An 8,852-nucleotide genomic window follows, 5' to 3' on the forward strand; every position below is an offset into this window, starting at 1 on the left:
AAAGTACTTTCTGGGGAGTTACAGTACAAGCCAAACTCCCAAGCAAGGTCATTTTCCCGGAAGCTGTGTGCATGTCACCTGTGTGGTCCCCCTCAGGTTCAAGGATGGGGGCTGTAGGTCAACTACCAACCCTGTCACCCCCATTCTCTGTAACCCCCGTTCCCCGCTGCTCAAGTAGCCAGTTCCATCCCTACCATCAAGGACTATCGGAAAAAAAAATACCAGGAACATACATGCGCTGGCAGAGCTCTACCTGTTTATTTGTTGGTTTCCTTCATCTGTCACTGAAATACTAAACAGACCCATTGGGTGTCTTATGGGATTACCCATCGAGTGCAAACTGCTGATCATCTGAAAAGAGCTGAAACGCCACGGGGATGCCATGCTCTCCTGGAAGAACTAAGTTAGTAGCTGAGCTGTTCAGCGACCCAGGTGATGTTTGGCATGTCTTTATACGTGACATCCCAAAGTGTCGCGCGGCTACTTAGTACACTGTGCAGGCTGTATTCTCCCGACTGCCACCTTTATTAGGAGGGTAACAGAAGCGGCCGAAAGATAGCCTCGTTGTCTGACCAGGGTTGGGCAACGGGAGCCTTCTAGAGCCCTCAGCTCTGTCCACCCCACAGAGCCTGGAGGTGAACCAGCAGGAAGACCATGGAGGTGACCACTTGGTGTCATGGTGACATGCTGAGGGCCTGTTTCTGACCTGCCACCACCACGCTCTGGGGGTCTGACGGCCTGGTGCCTAGCGGGTAGAGGGCTTGCACGTCACATTCTGCCCTCTGTGAGCTCACATTCTGCTTCCCCAGACAAGGTGAGTCCTTTTGGCTTTATGGACGGTCTCTCCTTAAGCTGCTGCATTTTTGACATGGACATTGATCTTCGCTGATGTCCACTGATCTCCACCTTCCAGCAGGCACACTTACTTGACACCCCTTCAACATAATGCAAGATCCAGGTCCTCTCTGAAGGAGCCCGGGTCCCACCTGCCAGGTGTGGGTGGCTCTGCCTCCCTTGGTCCCAGCCTGAGGACAGCCCAGGTGTCTGGAGAGGACCACCGTGTCCCCACCAGGCCACCGACTCATTTCTGCTGCAACTTCTGATGCATGTTCTCCCAAGACCTTGGGGGTGAACACGGATGTGGTGTATGCAACCTGTAGCGTTTCCTGGAGTCAAAAGAAACAAATACAAGCTATTTTTCCTATAGGGAGAAGCCATTTAGCAAACATTAAAGCACATAAAGTGCTAACAACTACACATTTTTAACTCAACACAACAACAGCTTTAGACTCTCATTCTTATCCTTTAGTGTGATGTTTCTTCGAAATAATCTACTGATGAACTATCTCATTCACCAAGGTTTTTGGCTGTAAGGTCAGTATTTTTAGATTAACCACAATTCTATGTACTGGGGGCAATTTTTAAAATTAAATGTAAGCAGAATGAAACATCAAAAAATCTAGGAATTCATGTAATAAAAGATGTGCAAAATACATCAGAAATCAGTAAAACGTGACTGAGACATTTAGTAAGACCTAAATAAATAGAGAAAGACAGCATTTCCTAGACTCACTAACGTAAAGATGTCACTTGTCCCCAAACCGATCTGTACATTCACCACAATCCCAGTGGGTTGTTCCTGTTGTTGCTGTTGGGGTGGGGGCAGGGGACGGGCCTTGACAAGCTTATTTTGCAATTTGTATGGAAACACTAAGGGCAAAAACAGCCGCGTCACTCTTAAGAAGAAGAACCAGGTGGCAGGGTTTGCTCTCTCAGGTCAGGACTTACTATGAAGCCGTAGTGATTAAGACAGAGTGGCACTGCCCTGTCAACAGAGACGGATGGGAGAAGACAGAGAGCAGCCGCACGTGAGCAGGCTTGACTGATGAGGAAGCGGGCACCACGGAGCACTGGGCGACCATGGCTTTCTCATAAACGGCGCTGGGACAGTTAGGGATCCACAAGGAAAAATGCATCACAACTCAATTCCAGGGACATTCCAGACTCACATGGAAGGTGAAATAATAACAACTTTGTAAGACAGTACAGTGAAGTTGGATGGCCTCACTGACTCGATGGACATGAGTCTGAGCAAACTCCGGGAGGTGGTGAAGGACAGGGAAGCCTGGCGTGCTGCAGTCCATGGGGTCACAAAGAGTCGGACACAGCAACACAGGAGGCTGTTTTCATGGGGTAGATAAAGATTTTCTTTCTTTTTTTTTTTTTTTGGCCACACCGCACGGCTTGTGGTCTGTTCCCACAGATCACAGTGGGAACAAATCCAAGCCCCCAGCAGTGACTGTGTGCTAACCACTGGACCGCTAGGGAATTCCCTTAATGTTTCATATGAGACATTTTTCTCTATCACTGGCCAACCCATCTCTATGACTGAAGAAGTCAGCTCTTCAACATCAGAGAACTCCTGGCCTACCTGTTGACATCGGCCCCCGAGGCCCCTGGGCCTGCCCTCATCCAGCCGTCACACTTTTCAAAGTGTGAAAAGCTTCACATGCCATCCTGTTGCTGGTGGGGGTAAAGACACAGCCGGGTGTGGCCTGCCTCCTTGGGAACATCCCTCAGCCCTCCACCCTGCTCTGTGTGGGGCCATCCTGACCGCCCTTACCGCTTGCCCTCATGCTGCTCTTAGCCTGGTTTGAGGGAGTTAGGAAAAGTGAGCCCAGAGGTAAATCTGGGTGTTCATGCTGGAGGAAGTCACAGGCCCACATGCTTGTCTTCTGCCCACATCTAGAACCTCACCTCTGCTTCTGACTAGAACCAGGCTCTTTGTCAATGTAAAGAATTGGTAAAGAATCTGCCTGCCAATGCAGGAGACCCGGGTTCGATCCCTGCGTTGGGAAATTCCCCTGGAGAAGGGAATGGCAACCCACTCCAGTATTGTTGCCTGGAGAATCCCATGGACAGAGGAGCCCAGTGGGCGACAGTTCATGGGGTTGCAAGGAGTCAGACACGACTGAGTTACTAACACCTTCACTTTCAAGCCGTGCTCGGGTTTCTGTCTCCTGAAGGTCATCCTGGTGAAGCTAGATGGCCTGTCTTCTCTAAAGAGGCCGTGGGTGGAGCCTCATGGACCCTGAACCTGGTGGGATTAGCGTGGCATCCCCATTGGGACCTCCTGGGCTGGTGTGGTCAATGGCGAGAGGACACCGATTTTGTTCCTACTGTGGGGCCTGGAATGCCAGTGGGCGCTCTGTCATGGTCCGTCCCCCGGCACCCACCAGAGGGCCCCTGTGTCCTCCTCTCTCCACGGCCGTGCACACCGGCCGACCAGAACTGGGGCACGTCTGGACGCAGTACAGAGGACAGGGACTCAATCCACCTTCTTGCTGGGCTCTCGAGTTGAGGAGAAGAGTCTCGTTCTGCCTTTCCTGAGAAAGCAGAGCTGAGCGAAGATCTGTTGTTCACCTCCCGGCCTTGCGAGCTTCCTCCGGCCCCAGGGTCTGTTCTTGGCACCACGTGTATCTCCTCCTTCAGTCCTCAGGCCAAACTTGAACTAAGCGGCTTCATCTGATCCTTGACAGCAGCCGTGGAGGTGCTGTCCCGCCAAGGGGTCCGTAGCCCGTCTCCTGGTCTCCTCTGACCATGAGGTTCACTGACGCACTGGTCCCCAGTTTTGTTCACATACTCCCTAAAGTCATTTAAAATATGTTTTATCCCCTTCACACATTAAGTTGACACCTAAAAGAGTGCATAAGTTTAAATAGCTACAAAGAATACAATTTCTGGCATACTGTAAATATTGACACTTAAAAATAAAACTGTCGTATCACTTTTAAATGTAACCAGATGGGATATGAATACCATATCGATTTGACATTCACCACGATACGTTACAAACAGCACACGAGGAACCTCTTCATCGCTGAGACCTGCCACATCTTTGTTACGCACAGAAATCATCTCTACCATTTGAGAGTCATATGGCTCACTCTACGACATACTTCTCTACAACACAAACATGTATATTAATTGAAATGTTGAATTTTTTTTAGTTCCTGTGAGGCTCTAAGTGTTAAAAAACACACACACACAATTCTTCTGGATTTATTGATCATCACAATTATCAGTTCACAACCAATCAAAACACAAGTATATCATACATTTGGAGGAGTATTTCTTAGCCATGAAAAGTGCACTCCTGATGGAAACACGTCTTTTAAAGCAACGAATGGGGCTTCCCTTGGGAATAGCTCCAGGACCCAGGAAGGACTGCTGGCCCGACTGAGACGAGGCTCGTTTCTGGAGCGGTCAGTGCCGACACTGTCCATGTCAGTGGTGCGAGTGGAGAGCACTCTCTCAGCAGCGTGGCGGCCCTGACTCCTCACAGGTGACATGCTGAAGTCGAGTAGCGACCTCCCCGCGACAGTTCTGTGTGACGGTCCCCGGCTGGCCCTTCAGTGAGCTCTGCCCTCAGGGTGAGGAAAGCCCCGGGCTGGAAAGCACCTGGCTTTCACGGGGGGCCTTTACGACTCTGTCAGCAGAGGCTGCACAAAAGGCCTGGCGGGCCCGGACACCGACCAAAGTCAGCACTCCCGGACCTTCTCCTGCAGGACGGCGTGTTTCTCGCTCCGTGGAGGCCAGGCTCAACCACGTGACCCGCTTAGGCCACCAGGATGTCAGCAGAGCTGTCCTAAGAGGCCTGAGGTGCGGCTGTGGGGTCCGGCCCGGAGCTTGACCCCCGCCCCACCACGTGCCCAGGATTGCTCCTCGTCCTGGCCCCTGGGTGGCCGAGCAGCCTCCAGGCCAAGCGGAGCTGGCTCAGCTGGCCGCCAGCTGGTGTGGAGCTGTGCACTGCCTGAGTGAGGTTCCACCATGAAAGCTAACTCAAACCCCCAAGGGGCTTTTTAAAAATGGGAACCTGACAAACTGATTCCGTATTTTTTGGCCACACCATGCGGCTTGCTGGATCTTAGTTCCCTGACCAGGGACTGAACCCGGGCTCTCGGCAGTGAAAGCCCGGAGTCCTGATCACTGGACTCCCAGAGAATGCCCTCAGATTTTATATATAACTGAACATGAGTTAGAAGAGCCAGAGGGAGATACCCGGAAAAAAGAACAAGGTTAGGTGACTCACGCCAGTAACTTCAACACTGGTTATAAAGTGACAGTCATTCAGGTGACATGGCCCAGGCAGAAGATGACTGTTCTTTCTCTTAGAGGCACCAAGTTCAACTCAAGGTTTGAGGGGCATACAATACTGTTCATTCATTTACACTTTTGCCAATAAAATGTTTTTTAATTAAACAATTTTTATCACTTCTTTAAATAAATTTTTTTGTCAAACTCAGAGCTGGAGATTTAGTGTATTCATTTTACGCAAAAATTTGCTGTAGAATCTGATTGGTAGAGCCCATCCTCCTTGTTAGATCTGTTGGCCAAAGAGGCAGGCTGCTGTCAGAAGGTGACTTCGTTCGTTTCACAATTCAAATGCTAATACGTGTTTCCAGGAATATTACAGAACCCACCGAGGATGAAATTAAGGAATGCATTTTGTAAGACAGATTACTAAGAGTAGTCAAAATTAAACTGATAAAGGTCTAATATAACTAATGTGTCTATGTTATGGATCAATATGCTCTTTGTGGATATTGGAGTGGATTTGTGGATAATGCTGGAGTGGAGTGGGCTGCCATGCCTTCCTCCCGGCCCAGGGATCAAACCTCTGTCTCTTATGTCTCCTGCACTGGCAGTGGCTTCTTCACCACCAGCACCACTTGGGAAGCCCAATATGCTCTCTAATATTATTTAATTTATAATAATACCATGTGACGTGTACCTAGCATGATAAGGCACTTATGAGGCAAGGAGCTTGACAGGAAGCATGGCATTCTTCAGGTAAATGTGTGTGAACGTGTATACTGATATGTGTTTGTTTGGCTTTTGAGATTGAGGATCGAGTATAAAAACCAGAAATAAATCCATTTATTTTGTCAAACATCACAATCAGATTTTCTTACGAATGTAAAGAAAGAGAAAGGCATGTACTGCTTGAAAACAATCAGTTTACCAGCTCACGTGCTGTGTTTTCTTTTTGCTGTTGGAAATGGGAAATAGGAAGGTTGGAGATAATGAAACGAGATGAGGATTGATCAAAATTAGAGAAGTTCTTGAAATGATTTAATAAATTGGTTTTAGCTACCTCACGGACTAATGCTCATTCACGATGAAAGAGACTGTGCAGACGTCTTATGTGGGTTTTACTCAGTGGATCTTGAAAACTGGGATAGTTCCAGAAAATACTCCAGCTTAATCACAGACTGTCCCAGCTCTGTGAAGGGGCTTCTCTTTCCACCTAAGGACATGCCAACTGAGATGAGTCCTCAGGTTAGCAAAAAAAGAGAATTGCTGACATACATCTGCAAAGGCATTTTTGGCATTTACACTCCTTATCAATGTCTTTGCTTTGCTTTCATGAGATGCCCCTCAGGGCATGTTGGGGCCACCAGGACAACAGTCCAGGTCACCCCTCCCCAGCCCCACTCCACCACCACCCCGGATTCAGGGCACCCGGACACGTCAGAGTCTGGATCCCAGGGCCCCCAGTCCTGGCCTGGTGGTGAACGGTCTTCTGAGTTCAAGTCCAGGCCTGGGGTGGACCTGGGCTGGTGAGGGGCTTTCCTTCTTCACAGGGAGAAGAGTCTGGGGAAGGGGAGCCTCGGGAAGGGGCCTTCAGAGCACTATCCCCCAGCTCAGAGACTGTGGTTCATCCAGGTTTTGGGACACAGACTAACGATGCCCTGGAGACACTGCACGAGGCTCCCCGGGTCAGGAAACGCGGGAGCCACATGCACAAGACGCAGGCTTCCGAGCCATTCCCACGTCGCTGCTGGAAGGGACTGTGGTCCGTGTCTCCCACACAAGATGCGAAGAGGGCACTTGAGTGTTATGACGACCCACATCCGGGAAATTTAACTGCTAGGTTTCTGCCTCCAACTTTATCCACAGGACCGGACAGGGCTGGGACAGCTGTGCCCAGCGCTTCCAAGATGGTGGCGGACAGAGAAGGGGCCCGGTCTGGGCCACGCAGACGGGTCGGTTCCCAGGTGAATCCCTACGGGACACCCGCGACCGTGAGCCTCAGTCCCCCGCACTTGCTCTCTTTTTCTTACTGTGGTAAAGTGCACGGAACACACAATGCACATAATGTAACAGCTACCGCTTCAAAGTACACGTTCGGCGGCATTAAGTCCACTCATCACGTCGTGCTCCCATCACTCTGTCTAGGCCCAGAACTCTGTCAGCGCCCCAGACGGGAACCCTGTGCACAGCAACACCCGCTCCAGCCCTGCAACCGCTACTCTGCTCTCTGGGTCCAGCCTTGCAGAGCAGGCGTGTGGATGGAGTCGTGGAGCGTGTGGCCTCGTGTGCCTGCCTCCTGGCACTGACCATAACTTGACCCTTGGCGTCCTGAGGGCCCTTTTTATCTCTAGGGTGATGTGCCCATCGTTGGTTTCCAGGTGCGACTGTGACGGAGGTGAAGGCGGGTCCAGCACCCGGAGCCCCTCGCCCGTCACACGCCCAGGACGTCCAGCAAGGGCACCATCCAGGGGCTGGGAGCAGCTTGGCCCAGCTCTGGAGTCTCTCTGGCCTTCATGAGGGAAAACGATGCTGAGTGAACCAGCCTGAGCACTCAGGTCTCTTTCAGCCCAAGGAGCCAGGGATTCCCATCATTTCTTATTCAGGGTCTGTTACTAATAAGACCCGGTGTGGCAAGTGTCAGGGCCATTCCTGCTTGCATGTGGATCAAGCAGCTGCAAAGCAGAGCTTCCATCCCTGAGAGTGGAATCTGGGCCGGGTGAGCTTGGGGGCAAGGCTGTCCTGGGTCCACAGTCTTGATAAGGCCGGGCCTGGCTTGCTCTTGCCCAGAGGAACAGGGACCTAAGTCTGGCCACGTCTGACCTGTCCTGGGGTCACAGGAGGTGAAGCCCCCCACCTTTGAGCGGTGTGCACTGGATATGATGCTGCCCTCTCCAGACCCACCCCCAATCCCAAGGGACCCCAACAACAGGGGCAGGGGTGGAGCCCCACAGGCTCCAAGATGACCCTTGTCCCCCGAGACACCTGCCCCTGAGGGTTGTCTTAGAGAAAGACCCCTCAGAGCCGGGCAGCCGGGTCCATAAGGCAGGGGCAGGCAGAGGAGAGAGGGAGGCAACGGCAGTCTCCGTGGCCTTGAACGACAGCATCTCAGGACCACCAGAAGGGAAGGTCCTGGGAAGTCATTCAGAGCAAGACTGGGAAAGACTTGACATGGAGTTCAAAAAACTAAGATTCCAAGTAGGAATTTTGTAGCTGAGTAATATCTGAAAGTAATGGGAGAATAAGTAAACAGAAAAATCAATGATTTTTGACCTTAAAGAGCTAAAAAAAAAAAAAAAAGAAAGATTTGGGACTTTGAATTCCAATAAAATGTTCCATCAGGAGCAGAGAAGACAGCGCAAAAGAGACATCACAGCAGAAGGCACAGGCACCGCTCACGCGCTCACAGTGACCCACTCATGCCCTCACAGCTGGCACTGGGTTTTCAGTGACTGCGCGTGTGCGTTTGGGGGTCACCCCCCGACTCCCCCACCTTGTTTCCGGTGACTCACTCTGGCAGCAGACGTCTCGTAACTTCCTGGGAAGTGACTCATTAGCCGTCTTCTCCAGATTACTTCCCAAGGTTGGGAAACCGACAAGCCGGGGTCCGAGCAGGAAGCCAGGCGGTGGAGGTGGCCTGGCTGAGACCCAGGGAGGTTGACTTATCCTTCCATTATGAGGCTTCTTGCGGGAGGGGCGATTTGCCAGGAGCCCCCTCCCTTGTTGGGGCGAGTTGTTGGAGGGCTGTGACTCCAGCT

Source organism: Bos grunniens, chromosome 14, assembly GCF_055505025.1.
Source record: "Bos grunniens cultivar Pamir isolate PY7600 chromosome 14, Bosgru_T2T1.0, whole genome shotgun sequence".
Classification (NCBI taxonomy): Eukaryota; Metazoa; Chordata; class Mammalia; order Artiodactyla; family Bovidae; genus Bos; species Bos grunniens.